This window comes from Monomorium pharaonis, chromosome 3 (genome assembly GCF_013373865.1).
Source record: "Monomorium pharaonis isolate MP-MQ-018 chromosome 3, ASM1337386v2, whole genome shotgun sequence".
In the NCBI taxonomy this organism is placed as follows: domain Eukaryota; kingdom Metazoa; phylum Arthropoda; class Insecta; order Hymenoptera; family Formicidae; genus Monomorium; species Monomorium pharaonis.
This window is the reverse complement of record NC_050469.1, coordinates 16,154,031-16,171,158: the sequence shown is the minus strand read 5'-3', so window position 1 is coordinate 16,171,158 and position 17,128 is coordinate 16,154,031. Positions and strand designations below refer to the sequence as shown.

General features: G+C 35.1%; 1 long non-coding RNA gene across 1 annotated transcript; it reads left to right on the top strand.

Annotated features, from left to right (window-relative positions):
* Positions 1–15,350: 15,350 nt before the first annotated feature.
* Positions 15,351–16,815, top strand: LOC118644701. The gene is made up of 3 exons (XR_004962447.1): positions 15,351–15,365; positions 15,623–15,788; positions 16,565–16,815. It is a non-coding gene; the product is annotated as an uncharacterized LOC118644701 (long non-coding RNA).
* Positions 16,816–17,128: the final 313 nt, after the last annotated feature.

Genomic DNA, 17,128 nt, shown 5'->3' with positions numbered 1-17,128 from the left:
CACTTATCGAAACAATGTGGTATATATTAATAATACTAAAAAATTATAAAAAATGACATTAAAAAATTTTTCTGATTTTATACAAACAGAGCAAAAACAAACTTTTTAATAAGTTATTCCACATGCTATTTTGCACTCATATGTAAAAATGAATAAAAAACTAGAACTTTATATTTATTCATAAAAATATAAATTAACTATACATAATTTCATCCTTCTGATAACATATATTGTAATGATATGTATGCATAACAAATATTTGTAGGGTACGATGTATGCATAGACAAGAAGTGTTCATGGATTATCACGTGGCGTTAGGATGCGTACGGTCTTCGAAGTCAAGCAACGTCGGCGATGGTTGACACTTGGATGGGTGACCGTTTTTTCAGATATAGAGATTAAACATGCTTTAACGGGTACGACTGCAGTGACTTGGCTGAAACATGTTGTTATAGTCTTCTTCCTCTTACAAGATTACCGTAAAAATAATTAGAATTTTTTATATTTTGCTAAGTTTTTTTTAATTCTTAGAAACTCCTAAAAATACTTAGAAATATTCAAAAATTTTCTAAATTAATCAAAATTTTTCATTTTTAAAGTTTTTCCGAAAAACGTTTTAATTCTGATAAATTTTTTCACTAGGGTATATTACAATATCTCAGGAAATCCCTTGGATATCCTTTGGATATCGTTTGAGACATCTACAGGATGTCAAATCGGTGGACATTTGTGCATCCCTTGGATATCCCTTGGACATCGCAGACGGTCCATGGATATCTAACGATATTGCGATATCCCAAAATGACATCCCAGGGACATCCCTAAGATAAAGTGTGCTGTGTGGGAAACTTTAAAAGAATTAATAAGATGATTATTGAAAATTATAAAATAATTTGTAAAAAATATTACAAGAAAAGATTATTTAAGTTGCATTTGTACGCATAAAACTTTCCTGCATCTTAGACACTTTATTACCTTCAGGTTTCTCTTCTGGTTCCACTGGTTCTTCATCTCCTGACCCGACTTCTTCTGTCTCGTCTATCTTTGCATCTGCATCTTCTGATCTGTTATTGCCAATTCAAATAGACATGCACGCAGATTGCTCTCTAATAACAGTGACTTTCCTCTCCTAAAATGCAATTAGATTAAATTTATCTTGCTGTTACCTTAAGACTACTTGATGTCATATGAATCTTATTAATACGTTTATATTTTCTACAATTGTATTGATCTCATTATACGACTGCAAATTAGACATTAATTTATATGTGATGCGTGCTAAACTTAAGAGGATGCTAAAGCCGTGTGTTTTACCGACATTCTGTTTAATCATTTAATTTCGAATTGAATTTACAGAATTGATAATCTTTTTGCACTTTTAAAGTACGTACACAAATGAACCCAGAGACGATTAAAGACCAAAAATGCAAAAAATTTTGTAAAGTTTATTTGTTTATAAAAATACTTGCTTCAAAATACAAGTTATGTAGCTTATACGTACAAATGAATGGTGTTCCCGGGTTCGGAATAGATTAAGGAATAAGATTATAATCGTCAAATTATGATTACAAGCCGTAAAAAAAAGATATTTTTATAATAAAAGCGCTTAAATAAATAAAATTTTTGATCACATAAATATGTTTTTTTACGGCTTGTAATCGTCATTTGACAAATATAGTCTTATTCCTTCTATTTCAAACTGCGAGACATCATTTATTTGTAAGTATAAGCTATATAACTCGTATTTTAAAGCAAATTTTTTCATGAACAAGGATAAATAATGACTCTTGCATTATCGACCTCAATCAAGTTTGATGGGCAGTTTAGCATCCTCTTAAGTTAATTATATAAAGAGATGCGCACTATTCACCTTCAGAGTACTGGGTACTACTTTTGCTTTTCTAACCCATAATTCATGAAGCGTTGCCAACACCCACACAGCACACTTTATCCTGAGGATATCCCAAATTATCCCAGACAGACGAAGGCGATCCCACGGATATCTCAATAAGTAGCTCCCGGGATATCCTACAAAAATATCTTAAAATATCGTAAAATATCTTAAGATCATATGACATCTTATTACTATATTTCGATATCCCCAAAAAATATCTTAAAATATTATAAGATATTGTAAGATATTCATTAATATCTTACGATATCCTATTACATCCAAATAATATCCCATCATATCTTTTTTATCTCTACAATTAATTAAGCATAAATCAAGTGTAAAGGGAAAGTTAATTATAATGTAACAAAAGAGTGACAGAAGTGTAAATTAAATCTTTAAGAAACGTAGATTAAAACGTCAAAACATAAAGAAAATACACTTATGGAAACAATGTGGCATATTAAAAATATGCCACATATACTAAAAAATTATAAAAAATGACATTAAAAAAATTTTTTTATTTTATACAAACAGAGCAAAAACAGATTTTTTAATAAGTTAGTCTACATACTATTTTGCGCGCATATATAAAAATAGTAAAAAAAGTAAAAAAAATTGTAAAACTTCATATTTATTTATAAAAATATAAGTTAATTATACATGTTTTATCCTTCTGACAACATCTATTGTAATGATCTATAACAAATATGAATCCATAAACAAGAAGTGTTTATGGATCACCACGAAGCGTTAGAATGCGTACGGTCTTCGAAGTCAAGCGACATCGGCGAGGGTTGACACTTGGATAGGTGACCGTTTTTTCAGGTATAGAGACATTAAACTATTAAACATGCTTTAACAGGTACGACTGTGGCTTGGCTGAAACATGTTATATTATAGTCTTCTTTCTCTTACAAAATTGCCGTCAAAATAATTAGAATTTTGTTTTTTGTTCAAGTTTTTTTCAATTCTTAGAAACTCTCAAAAATACTTAAAAATATTCAAAAATTTTTTAAATTAATCAAAATTTTTTATTTTTAAAGTTTTTCCGAAAAACATTTCAATTATAAAAAATCGAAACATTTATCAGAAATCCTGAAAAAAATTCTTTTAATTTTGACAAATTTTTTCACTAGGGTATATTACGATATCTCAGGAAATCCCTTGGACATCCTCTGGATATCGTTTGAGATATCTACAGGATGTCAAATCGGTGGACATTTGTGCATCCCTTGGATATCCCTCGGATATCGCAGACGGTCCACGGATATCCAACGATATTGCGATATCCCAAAATGACATCCTAGGGACATCCCTAAGATAAAGTGTGCTGTGTGGGAACCAATGCGTCGTTTGAGAACAGAAAGATATCATGAAACTAATATCTAAAAGATTTCTTAAATCGGATATCTTTAAAATGCAACTAGAGATAAAAAAATAATATAAAAATTTCATTTTTTTTATTATTCTTATCAACAGTACGTACTAAATTTGGGACAAATTTTTATTAATTAATTAAATTTAAATTATATTATTTTATTTTATTTTTACTTGCCGCTGGTAGGTTTTGAACCCGGGACCTTAGGATTACAAACCTTGTACTCTATCTGCTACGCCAGTTTGAATCATCGATATGGGTACTTGTTATTGTCTACATATACCTATATGTTATAAACTGTCGCAATTATATTATTTTTTATAAAAGCAATTAAATTTTGCAAAACATATTAAAAATAAATAGCATTAACTTATTTACTTATTAATTTCATTATTAAATTTAACTTTTTCCATAATCTTTATAATTTGATGGAAGTTGCGATCTATTTAGCACTAAGACTTTGAAGCGTTCAAATGGTTAATTTGACCATTTTAAAATTATTTCCAAGATATCTAAATATTTTCTTAAAAAAGTTCTCTTAAAGTTGAATATAATATATATGCTTATATAATATGCTTAAATTATGCGTTAGGCCTTAAATCTTATTTATAGACACCGCTTTAGACCGTATCTAAAATACGTCTTAATGACGTCTTTATGTCCCGATTTTGGATGTGTGCTGTCTGAGAAAATAATCGTCAGATCATGACTGAAATATGACTTCGAAATGACGTCAATTTTAGGTCATGTAAAAAAATGGTCATTTTGACGACATATGACCAGATATGACCATTTTGGGACATCAAAATGATGTGGGCTTGCTACCTGGGATATACATGGAGGAGGAATGCCAGCACTGAAAGTGGGAGGAATGCGCATAGAAAGCGAGTATCATGAATACCTTTCTCTCTCGCACAGATCTTGGACACACTTTCAATTTACATGAAACCATAGCAATTCCTCCTCCATGTATATATTATACTCAAAGGACGGCACTAGAGATACTATCCCAATAAACATCCAGATGACTTTTAGAGGACTTGTAAGTTATCTTTTTTAAAAGCTCTTTAAGATGTCTATAAAGTTGTCAATTTGACATCTCTTTGACGTCTTGCATGCAAAACTTAACTTTTTGATCACCTTTGTAAGATGACTTTTTTGACGTATTAAAAAGTGATCTTTAAAGACATCTTTTGTAAGATGTCTTCAAGTTGTCCAATTACAGAACTTTAAGACATCAATTAGAAAACTATGCTCACTCGAGTGAGTTTTCCGAACGCAGCTCGATCGAGAGAGGGTACTGCACAACATAACCTAGAAAAAATGGGAGCGTCCCAGATGCGCACAGTAATAAACGGACACAGCAGGCTGAGTGAAACGGACACAGACCAAACGGACACAGTAATAAACGAACACAGTAACAAACGGACACAGACCAAATGCGCACAGAGCGAAACGGACACAGTAACAAACGGACACAGACCAAATGCGCACAGAGCGAAACGGACACAGTGTGAAACAGACACAGACCAAATGCGCACGGACCAAATGCACACGGACCAAATGCGCACACTGCACGTGCGCACGGACCAAATGCAATCCATGTACATTGCAAGCAGAGTAAAGTCCACATAGGTTAGCGACTTTGACGGGGTGGGTGCGGGAGGGGGGCCGAAGGCCCCCCTTGCACCCCCCCGCGCGCGCGTGTGTGTGTGTGTGTGTGTGTGTGCGCGCGCGTGCGTGCGTGCAAAGCATTCACTGCATCAAATGGGTTTGCGACTTTCCGTGTATGCATTTGGTCTGTGCGCATGTGCAGTGTGCACATTTGGTCTGTGTCCGTTTGTTACTGTGTCCGTTTCGCACTGTGTCCGTTTTACACTGTGTCCGTTTATTACTGTGTCCGTTTCACTCAGCTTGCTGTGTCCGTTTATTACTGTGCGCATCTGGGACTCACTCGACAAAATAAGATATAAAACTGCAGTCATCGAGTATTAAGTATCGACAGTCATTGTGTATATACGTGAGATATTAATTTAATAATAATTATGTTGAAAAGGAAAGGTATCGAAGACTGTATGAAAAAACATATCAAAAAGATTAGTAAGTATAATTGTTTAATATTTGCTCTAACGTATATGATACGTATCGTATATATTATATTTTTAATGTAATTTTATTAAATATTTTGTGCATGAATTTTTATTAATATTTTAGTACGTACAGAATGATCTTTTTAATAAATTATTTATTAACACGTGCATTATTATATGAGATAAATGTAATTACGTATTTATTTACGTATTCTAACCTGTACACTATACAATTTTGTGTTTATATATATAATGTATATTAAATTACATATTAGTTTATGATTACACATTTTTATATTTCAATTTTTTAAATAATTTGTTAAACATTTTTTGTAACTTTTACTATAATTATAATTTACAGTTGAGTATACATGTATGTGAAAAATTAGTAAATCCTTTTCACAACAAATGAAATCACAATTTGTAATGAGTTATTTATTTAAAATATTTAAATGTATTAAATTTTATTTAGAAATTTTAATTATGTTACGTTTTAGGAAGCAAAAATGATTACCGTTGGTGATAATTTCGACAAAGCTATAAAAAAAAAAGATGTCAATAATTATGACCGATGAGTTAGCAGGTCAATGTACTTGGATTATTAAAAAATCTAACAAAACCAAGATTTCAAATTATAATTTTCCAAACATAATAAGTGGTAAGTTATCTTTAGTTTTTAAAAAATTTCTTAACCCTAGAATGGCTTACCGCAGTAATTTTGTTGTGCAACGCGAATTTGAAAAGAAGTAATTTTTGCGATTTTTTCTAATTTTATTTTGTTTAAATTATTTTTTCACATGTTTAATAATAATTAATATTATTGCCGATTATACCATCGTCTTCGCCATAAAAAGACAAAGAAATTCATGTAGCATAATAATGATTTTAGTTTATCTCTTCAAGGCATACTACGTTTGGGAACCAATGAGGTACATTTTTAACCCAGTAAAACGTTTATGGTTGAAAAATATAGATATACCATTCTAAGGTTAATTTTGTACACGCGCGTGTGTACATAATAAATTTACATTAATTTATATTATTTCTTTTTAGCTTATATCACGCAAAAGTTTTTGACTACGGATGAAATAGTAAGAAAACGAATACAACTTTGGCTGCAAAAGTATGGTAATCATATAAGTTATTTTGTTTAATACGCTTATAATTTTCTAAATGTGATGTTTTTGTAATGTGTAGACATAGTAAATATTGAGTATATATACAAAAGCGTAATCGCTCACTGAGCTGCTATAAGTAGCAATTGAAGGTGATTTATTGGATTATATCTTCAAAGGTATACCTTTATTACTTATTTATAAATAATTACTTATTTTTTCAATAAGAACCAGCCACCTTCAATTGCTATGATACTATAGACGCTTAGTAAGTGATTATGAATCTGAATGTACTCAATATTAATGAACTAATCATATTTAATGTTATATATGATTTTATATTACTTTATTTTGTTACTTTATTTTTAATATTTTTGAATTTTTGATATTTTGTTTTATATATACAAAAATAATATTTTACTTTAATTAATATATCTATATATATATAAACTTGTAAAAAATATAAACTATGTTTATATAAACTTGTAATGAAATTTGGTTTGTAATAATAAAAAATAATCAATTTTGTTAAATAAAAATTTACCATCCTATGAAATTTATACATATATATTTATAATTAAATATAAATATATAGTGTTACGTGCGAGCTCGATCGCGTGTGTGAACGCGAGCTTTATTCAGAAAAATCAATATATCGATTTCCCTCGTCAGCTGACGGATGTCACTTCGTTTTGAAATTGTTTTGTTGTTTTGTTTTGGTTCTTGGTTTTGAGCTGTCAAGCCGAGAGTTACCCTTTTCTTGTGTTATAAATAAACCGCTTTCTTAAACGAAACGAGTTGCCTTATTTCATGCGCGGGCGAGTGTTCGGGAGTGCGCGAGCGTGAGCTGTGCAAGCGTGAGCGTGTGCGCGGCGTGGAAAACGCTACATTTTTGGGGGCTCGTCCGGGATCGGACGAGTGAGCGAGCCTCGCGTTAAGAAGGAACGAAATTCTTATGTCGATAACGCACTCTCCGAGAAGGACCCGTTCTCAGCTTATGTCGGTTCCCGCGGAGGGAAATGCTGAGATGAGTTCCGCGTCGGATGTCACGGGAACAGGATCGGCGGCGGCGGAGGCGGGGCGTTTTCTTCGAGTGAGTCCCAGATGCGCACAGTAATAAACGGACACAGCAAGCTGAGTGAAACGGACACAGTAACAAACGGACACAGACCAAACGGACACAGTAATAAACGGACACAGCAAGCTGAGTGAAACGGACACAGTAACAAACGGACACAGACCAAACGGACACAGTAATAAACGGACACAGTGCGAAACGGACACAGTAACAAACGGACACAGACCAAATGCGCACAGAGCGAAACGGACACAGTGCGAAACGGACACAGACCAAATGCGCACAGAGCGAAACGGACACAGTGCGAAACGGACACAGACCAAATGCGCACACTGCACATGCGCACAGACCAAATGCATACACGGAAAGTCGCAAACCCATGTGATGCAGTGAATGCTTTGCACGCACACACACACACACACACACACACACGGGGGGGTGCAAGGGGGGCCTTCGGCCCCCCTCCCGCACCCACCCCGTCAAAGTCGCTAACCTATGTGGACTTTACTCTGCTTGCAATGTACATGGATTGCATTTGGTCCGTGCGCACGTGCAGTGTGCGCATGTGCAGTGTGCGCATTTGGTCCGTGTGCATTTGGTCCGTGCGCATTTAGTCTGTGTCCGTTTCGCACTGTGTCCGTTTCACTCTGTGCGCATTTGGTCTGTGTCCGTTTGTTACTGTGTCCGTTTCGCACTGTGTCTGTTTCGCTCTGTGCGCATTTGGTCTGTGTCCGTTTGTTACTGTATCCGTTTGTTACTGTGTCCGTTTATTACTGTCTCCGTTTGGTCTGTATCCGTTTGTTACTGTGTCCGTTTCACTCAGCCTGCTGTGTCCGTTTATTACTGTGCGCATCTGGGACGCTCCCTTTTCTTCAACGCACGCCAGCGAAGAGGAGGCGCGTTGAGATTTTGGGGCTTCCTGCGGGTGTAGCTGCGCCGGAGTTCCAGGCTGTTTCGGAAGTATTTCGGCAAATGCACGAGGAGCAGACGGAAATTCTGCAGGCGATGCGTCGTCGAGATGAGGAGGTACAGCGGCTACGCGAGACCGTGCAGCATCTCCAAGGTCTAGGCATACTGCAGGAGTGGCTACAGGAAACCCAGCTAAGTCCCTCTAATAATTTTCCTTCTCGCGGAGACGGACTCTCTAATAATTTTCCTTCTCGCGGAGACGGGAGGGCGGAAAGCCTTTCGGGGGAAAAAACACACGCAGGGCTCGGGTACAAACTAAAACCGGATACGTACGATGGAACGATTTCGTTGCGTGAATTCCTCTATCAGTTTAATTTTATTGCAAACGCGAATTCGTGGAGTGACTCGGAGAAGACGTTAGCTCTCGTTTCGAGTCTTAGAGGGAAGGCCCGTTCAGTTTTGGAATCCTTAGAAAATTTCGATGGACTGGAATTCGGGGAGCTCGTCTCGAAATTAGAATTACGTTTCGGAGAAGGGTTGAATTCTTTAAATTCGTATTCTCTTTTTACAAATCGGAAGCAAAAGTTTGGTGAAGATTTTGCGACTTTCGGGGCGGAGTTAGAAAGACTTGCGCGCTTAGCTTATCCTAAATGCTCGTTTGCAGTGCGGGATAAAATCGCGTGTGCGCAATTTGTTTCTGCACTCGCGGACAGGTTTGTAAGAAGAACTCTCCAGTTAGAGGGAATTAATTCTTTAAAGCTCGCGATTGAAAGGGCGAAAGCAGTTAAAGTTATACAAGGAGATTTTGGTAGGCAAAATGATTTCTTTAAGGGGGAACGGAGAGGAAATTCTGAAAAACTGAGCGCGAGTGGGGAAGAGAAAAGAGGGGACGAGGGAAAACGAGAAAATTCGTTGGGAAAGAAAAACGGGCGTTTCGGGGAGAATTTCAAGAGAAAAACGAGCGGGAAGGAGTGTTGGTCATGCGGGAAGGAGGGTCATTTTCGTTTTGAGTGTCCGGGAACTCAGGGAAATGCGGAGTAGTCGATCTCGCCGGGGTGAGGTCGACTCGTGTAAATAATACTCCGGAAAATTTAGGAGAAAAAAAATTGTTAATAAAGTTAAAGAAAATTCTCGAGATTTTTGTTTTAAAGGGAAAGTAGATGGTAAGGATTATTTATTTAGAATTGACACAAGCTCCGACGTTTCCTTGATAAATAGTAAATTTGTAGAAAAGGGAAAGAAAAAAATTCTTGAGGAAAGTAGTTGTTTGTGTTATCCTACTGGGGAGAAGGTTCCGATTCTATTTAAGGTCTCTATGGAAGTTCAGTTAGAAAAAATTTCGAAAAAAATTTTATTGTTTGCGGTCGAAATGAATGACGATTGTTTGTTAGGTGCAGATTTTTTGGAAATGATGAATTTAGGATCAATTCTTGAGGAAATTTTTGGTTTAAAAAAATCCGAAAAAGAGAAAATTTTGAATTGTAGTCGGATAGGGAATTTTTCAGGGAAAATTTCTGAAATTTTGAAAGGTATCCATAATAGTAATTCGGAAAATTTAGACAAGGGGCAAAAGGAAATTTTTATTGATTTCTTAAAGAAATTTGAAAATGTTTTTACGGAAGACATTGTAGCTGGAAATTGCGATGTTGTTGCTCATAAAATTAATGTAGGTGACTCTCTTCCCATTAAGCAGGTTCCTCGTCGTGTCCCACTCCTTTTAAGGAAAGAAGTAAATGAAATTTTAGAAGAAATGAAAAAGCAAGGAGTTATAGAAGAGTCACATAGTCCGTGGGTTTCTCCAGCAGTTTTGGTTAGAAAGAAAGATGGATCTATAAGGTTCTGCGTTGATTATCGAAAATTGAATTCCGTTACGGTAAAGGATTGTTTTCCTCTTCCTAGGATTGACGATATTTTAGATCAATTGTATGGAAATAGTTGGTTTACGACGCTCGATCTTAAAAGTGGATATTGGCAAATTAAAATTCGTGAGGAAGATAAGGAGAAGACGGCGTTTTTTATAGGAAGAGGTCTTTGGCAGTTTACTGTGATGTCTTTTGGGTTATGTAACGCTCCTGCAACCTTTGAGCGAATGATGGAGAAGGTTCTTGAGGGAATTTTAAATAAAATCTGTTTAGTTTATTTAGATGATGTTATTATTTTTGGAAAAGATTTTAATGAAATGTTAAAGAATCTACGTTTGGTGTTTCAGAGGCTGAAATTGTCGAATCTTAAGGTTAATCCGAAGAAATGTGTTTTCTTTGGTAGAAAGATAAAATATTTGGGCCATGTTATTTCAGCGGAGGGAATTTCTACTGATCCTGGGAAAATTTCGGCGGTCGCAGATTAGCCGATACCCCATAATAAGAAACAATTGCGAAGCTTTTTAGGTTTTTGTTCCTATTATCGAAGATACGTTAAAGGATTTTCTTCTTTAGCTAAACCTCTCTTTGTTCTGACGGAAAAGCAAGTCAAATTTACTTGAAATGAGAAATTTCAAGCTGCTTTTGAGAAATTAAAACAAGTTTTGTCTTCTTCACCTATTCTCTTTTCCTAGGGAAGAGGGGGAATTTATTTTGGACACCGACGCGTCTAAAATTGGTATAGGTTCAATTCTTTTCCAGAGACAGGATGGTAAGGAAAAGGTTATAGCTTATTTCAGCCGTGTTCTCAGCAAAACCGAGAAGAATTATTGCATCACCCGTCGGGAACTTTTGGCTATAGTGGACTCTTTAAAATCTTTTCGTCATTATTTGTTAGGTCGGAAATTTATTATCCGAACGGATCATATTTTTCTTAGATGGTTGATGTCGTTTAAAGATCTTGAGGGACAATTAGCTCGTTGGCTTGAAAAACTTCAAGAGTATGATTTCGAGGTAATGCATCGCAGGGGGATAGTTCATAAAAATGCTGATGGTCTTTCAAGACGAAAGTATGAGGCCGAGGGCTGTGTTTATTGTGGGAAGGTTAAGGAAAAATTTGCTGAAAAAACGATAAATACTGTAGCTAGAATTGTTTTAACCGAGAAAACTCTTGAGGAATGGCGTAGGGATCAAATGGAGGATTCTAGTATTTCTTTGTTCTTGCAGGACAAGGAAATGGGAGTACGTCCTTCTCGTACGGAATTAGCCCCAGAGGACGTTTCGGCTCAGCTTTATTGGTCTTATTGGGAAGCCTTAGTCCTTAAAGATGGGGTGTTATATAAAAGATGGGATGCTCCTAATTTAAAGTCAATATTTTAATTGTCCCACGTAAACGAATTAAGGAAATTCTTAAGGAGGCTTATGATGGAGCTTCTGGTGGACATTTTGGAGTTAATAGGACTTTAGAGAAAATCCGCAGGCGTTTTTATTGGGCTACTTGCAAGCAAGATGTTGAGAACTGGTGTAAAACTTGAGTTTTGCATTTCGAAAAAAGGTCCTTCAGGTAAAGGAAAATCCCCTCTACAAATTTATAATGTGGGTTCACCTTTTCAAAGATTACAGATGGACATTCTGGGTCCACTTCCTAAATCTTTTTCTGGTAATAGATTCCTTTTAGTTGTGGTGGATTATTTTACGAAATGGGTAGAGGCTTTTCCTCTTAGAAACATGAGAGCTAAAACAGTAGCTGAAGTTTTTGTTAATGAGGTAATTTCTTGTCATGGGGTTCCTCAGGAAATCCATACGGATCAAGGAAGAAATTTTGAATCAAAGTTATTCAGGGAGTTGATGATTCTTCTTGGGATTAGGAAGACAAGGACTACGGCTTTACATCCTCAGTCCGATGGTCAGGTTGAACGTCAACATCGCAAGATCATCAATTACCTTGCCAAGTATATTTTGGAAAGTCAGAGAGATTGGGATCGTTGGATTCCTATGTTCCTTTTGGCGTATAGGTCTTCGAGGCATGAGTCTATCGGAGTAACTCCGGCCGAACTTTATTTGGGGAAAGATCTTAGATTGTCGCTGGATTTATCAATAGGAAATCCTCCGAATACGGAACTTAGAACTGTGAATAAGTACATAGATCATTTAAAAGAAAATTTACAGAAAATTCGTGCAGGAGCTAGGAATCATATGGAGATTAGATCTTCTCGGATGAAAACCTGGTATGATCGGAAGGCTAGGGATCTTCTTTTCCAGGAAGGGCAAAAAGTTTGGTTATATAACCCTTGAAGAAAGCTCGGAAGAGCTCCTAAGCTTCAAAGTGATTGGGAAGGACCCTATTTGATTGTTAGGAAAATAAGTGATGTTGTTTTCTGTATCCGTAAAACGCCGAAGCATAGAAAGAAAGTTGTTCATGCGGACAGGTTGGCTCCTTTCTTGGAAAGGAAATAGGCATGTAGGGCAGTCGGAGCCTAAACACTTACACATTCTTACATCCGCATACATTCACACACTTACAAAAAGGAGAACTACTAATTTTATTGTTAATGTTTTTATACTGCTTTTGTAATGTTTTGTTTTCAGAATTAATTAATTTTGGTTGCGAAGTTGAACATCCCTTCGAAGAGCGACACAGAACGTTTGATTTCCTGGAAATTTTTAATTGAAGTCTGTCTCGCTCACGGTTTTTGAGCGTGGTTTTTCCGTGAGACGAAGGGCAAATGCCGAGACGGGGACTTGGGAGTCCTGTGGGACTGAAGGGGTCCACGTAGTCTATTCTCCTCCCCTTGTCCGAAGAGCAAGAGAGAAGGGCGCAAAACTCTTCAAGAGGAAGAGAAACGCAAGCAATTTCAACAACAAGGTCTCAGCGAAGAACTCTGCAGAATGGTAGTCACCGTTCGGAAAGCCTTCCACTTCCTGAAAGAGGGTGACAGGATATTCGGGAGTAAAAGAAAGTTCGGGTTGGATGCAGCTCGGAAACCATTGGCTTCAGCTGAGGAAGAGCAGGAAGCATCAAGAAACCTGGGACTACGAGCTGAACTTTCTTCGGAGAGGGCCCCTCAATTGTCGGGACGACAATTTTGAAGAGGAGGGGAAGTGTTACGTGCGAGCTCGCGTGTGTGAACGCGAGCTTTATTCAGAAAAACCAATATATCAATTTCCCTCGTCAGCTGACGGATGTCACTTCGTTTTAAAGTTGTTTTGTTGTTTTGTTTTGGTTCTTGGTTTTGAGCTGTCAAGCCGAGAGTTACCGTTTTCTTGTGTTATAAATAAACCGCTTTCTTAAACGAAACGAGTTGCCTCATTTCGTGCGCGGGCGAGTGCTCGGGAGTGCACGAGCGTGTGCTGTGCGCGGCGTGGAAAACGCTACAATATGATTATAATCGTAACAGATTACATATGCAATAATAATAAGTTAGAATACATTTTTTCTTTAAAAGAGATATATTTATAAATATTTTAATTCTTTTAAAAAAAATGTATTTATTCTAATTTATTATTACTACGTATGTAATCTGTTACGATTATAATCATAATCCTATATCGGGCAACCTAAAGATATCTTTTTAGTTCTCTTAATGTTGACTTTTAGATAACTTCCATAAGAGGTTATAAAGATCAAAAGTGCTCTTTAAGATGTCTAAAAGACAACATTTTGGATGTCTAAAAGACAACTTTTTGGATGGACATTGGACATCTTTTAGTAATGCTAAAAGATCTCTTTTAGATATCCCGAAAGACATATATCTTTCATCATATAAAAGTTAACTTAATGAGCGCTTTAAGAGAACTTTTTGTTTACTGGGATAACAGAGATTCGCGGATGCGTTGACGATTTCTGATTGGCTTCCGTCGCTTGGGGTATAACCAGAAATATGAGAGAGAAAGATAGATATAACTGACAGAGAAAGCCTAGCCGACCTAATCTGTCACCTGTCAAAAGAAAACAGAGTGTCTACGTGTCTACCAAATAGAATATAAAATCAGAGAGAAACCTGAGGTTGCACATATTTTTCTACGAGTCTAAATACAATGCTTAAATTATATTTATAATACATAATGTGTATATAAACATAATATGTATTTATATATAATAATATATAATTTCTTAATAATCAATTTATATTACTTAACCTTACATGGAAAAATTAATGAAATATGTGTGTAAACCTTTTTTTTTAATATATTGTGTTTTAATATTCATTTTGTTCACAATTATTAAATATCAATAACTACAAATAAAAAAATATATATTGTATTCTTACATTTACAATCAAAATAAACCGCCATCGAAAACGTCATATCCGATATCCGGTTTTACCCCAAAATGGTACATCTGCGAATCTCTGTTATAGTATCTCTAGACGGCACCTAAGACTAAAAGATGACGAAAAGTTGACATTTTTAAGTCATCTTTTCGTCAAAGCCAAAAGACGTCAGTAAGACATCTTTTCGACAAGTCGAAAAATTTAAGACAACAAAACTGACATCTTTTTGTTATCTATTTTTTGTTATGTTTTCGGCAAAGTAAAAAAAATGATAAAAATATATTTTTGACAAATCTAAAATAGTTATTATTTAATATTATTATTTTAAATTTATATTTGACAATAAAATCATTTAAAAAATTACATGAATATTCCATCGTGCATGTGCTTACAAAGATAATATAGAATTCACTTGTATTGACCGAGCTGAGTACTTTGTGCCTAACGATCATCTGAGGAGAAAGCAAGTGTAGCGAAAATATTAGTTCTGGTCAGTTCTGGTGTAGTCTAGCGGAGTTAAACCTTAATTGTCGCGTGGTTAATTTAAGTCTTTCTGGCGCGCGAGTGTTTACGGACATATTTAAAGCCGAACAAATTTTTAAACATGCTTTTTGACAATTATAATAGCACATGATATCATTAGAATATCCTGTACTCATACTGTAAACATACGTACCGTATATAATGTACTGAGAATATTCTTATAATATTTTCTATAATATCCCAGCAAACACAGAATACAGAGGCAACATTGCACAGAAGTAACATGTGAGATAACAGATGTTACCTTACAATCATGTTAATGCAATCTAGATTGTTATCCGAGTACAATATAACGGTTTTATATTAATTTTTACATTTTTTTGTTATTTACTCGCAATATTGAAATAATAGTAACATAACAACACTTATATAACGGATTTTATATTGAAGTTATATTGATATTATATAATATTTTATATAATATTCGTATTGCACAATACAGATCTATTATATTGATATTATATTTAAATTACGCGGGAAAGCTTTCGGCAGCGCCATTTCGGTGACGCGCTATACATATCCGCGCGCTATCTGCTCTGATCGTTTGATGATGCCGGTGTACCCGAGCGATGCTGACTTGAGTGATTGTGTGATTAACGCGGATTCAGCGCGATCCAGACCATCCACCAAGCCCAAGGAACTTGACAGGTACGTTGGCGAATCTTCCATCGGATTCTTTCGTTCTTTTTGCGTTCTCTCTTGGCTATTGTCTTATCGCTGTGTCTTGCTGCATAAGACACAAGATCTATTTTATCCGAGGCAATCCTTTTTATTTTTCCATTAAATATTGTACTAAATTTACAATTTGGCAGTAGAAAATATTGTACAGCTATATTTTGTAATTATTTTCAATAATATGTAATTGATCATTCCAGATATTCAGTTTGCAAGATTGAGGTTAGTCTGCCAATTCATAGCAAATTTAATAAAATCAGTAATCTCAATATGAGTCGTTAAATATTAAAAAGGTCTAATTTTTGCTCTCAATCTTGCAGAATTAATATATGAATGATCGATTACATATATTATTAAAAATAATTATAAAATGTAGTTCTACAATATTTTCTATTGCCAAATTGTGAATTGTAGTACAATATTTAATGGAAAAATAAAAAGAATTGCCTCGGATAGAATGAATCTTGTGTCCTACGCAATAATCCAGATAACCAAACCTGCAAAAGCAGAATTCCACAGCAAATCTATAGACTACTGTGTCCACATTAAGCTCGTGTTCTGTGGACAAAATCTGCTGGACAAAATCTGACAGCATATTGGCGGCAGAAAAAGAGCAGCTCAGTCGAATGCAGTCTCTGTCCACAGAACACAAGCTTAAAATGCGGACACAGTAGGCTATGGATCTGCTGTGTGGGATTCTACTTCTCCATATCATTTTAGTACATTAATATACTATTTTCTTTTTTCAGGAGAATTGATTTTACGTTACGCACATCTGACAGAATCAGAGTTTGATAACATAGTCGCAGAATGGTTACGATTCGCCAAACAGAGGAAAGAAAGAGATGGAAAAAACAAAGAAAAAGAGATTCAGCAAAATAGAGGCGATGAAGAACAGCGTTTAGTATAACATACTAATCCCAGTTAATATTAAGCTTTTATTAATATGTAAAGTGTGTGCAATTTATAATTCTTATAAATACTTTACAATGTTTTTTAATAACATTTAGATATTGAATTATTTAAGAGATTTATGGAATGATGTTGGTTCCATTCTTATGAAACTGTTAACTTTTCTTTTTATTGATTTATGAATTCAAAGAAAGTGATTTATTTTCGTTAAAAAACCACAGAATAGCATACAGATTCTGCCGCAGGATATGCGGCAGAATCTGTATGCTATTCTGTGGTTTTTTAACGAAAATAAATCACTTTCTTTGAATTCATAAATCAATAAAATCCAAAAATTTATACTGTAAGTTTTTTCTTAAAAATCAAATGTTTTCTTTAATTATATTATACTTTGGCCGCTG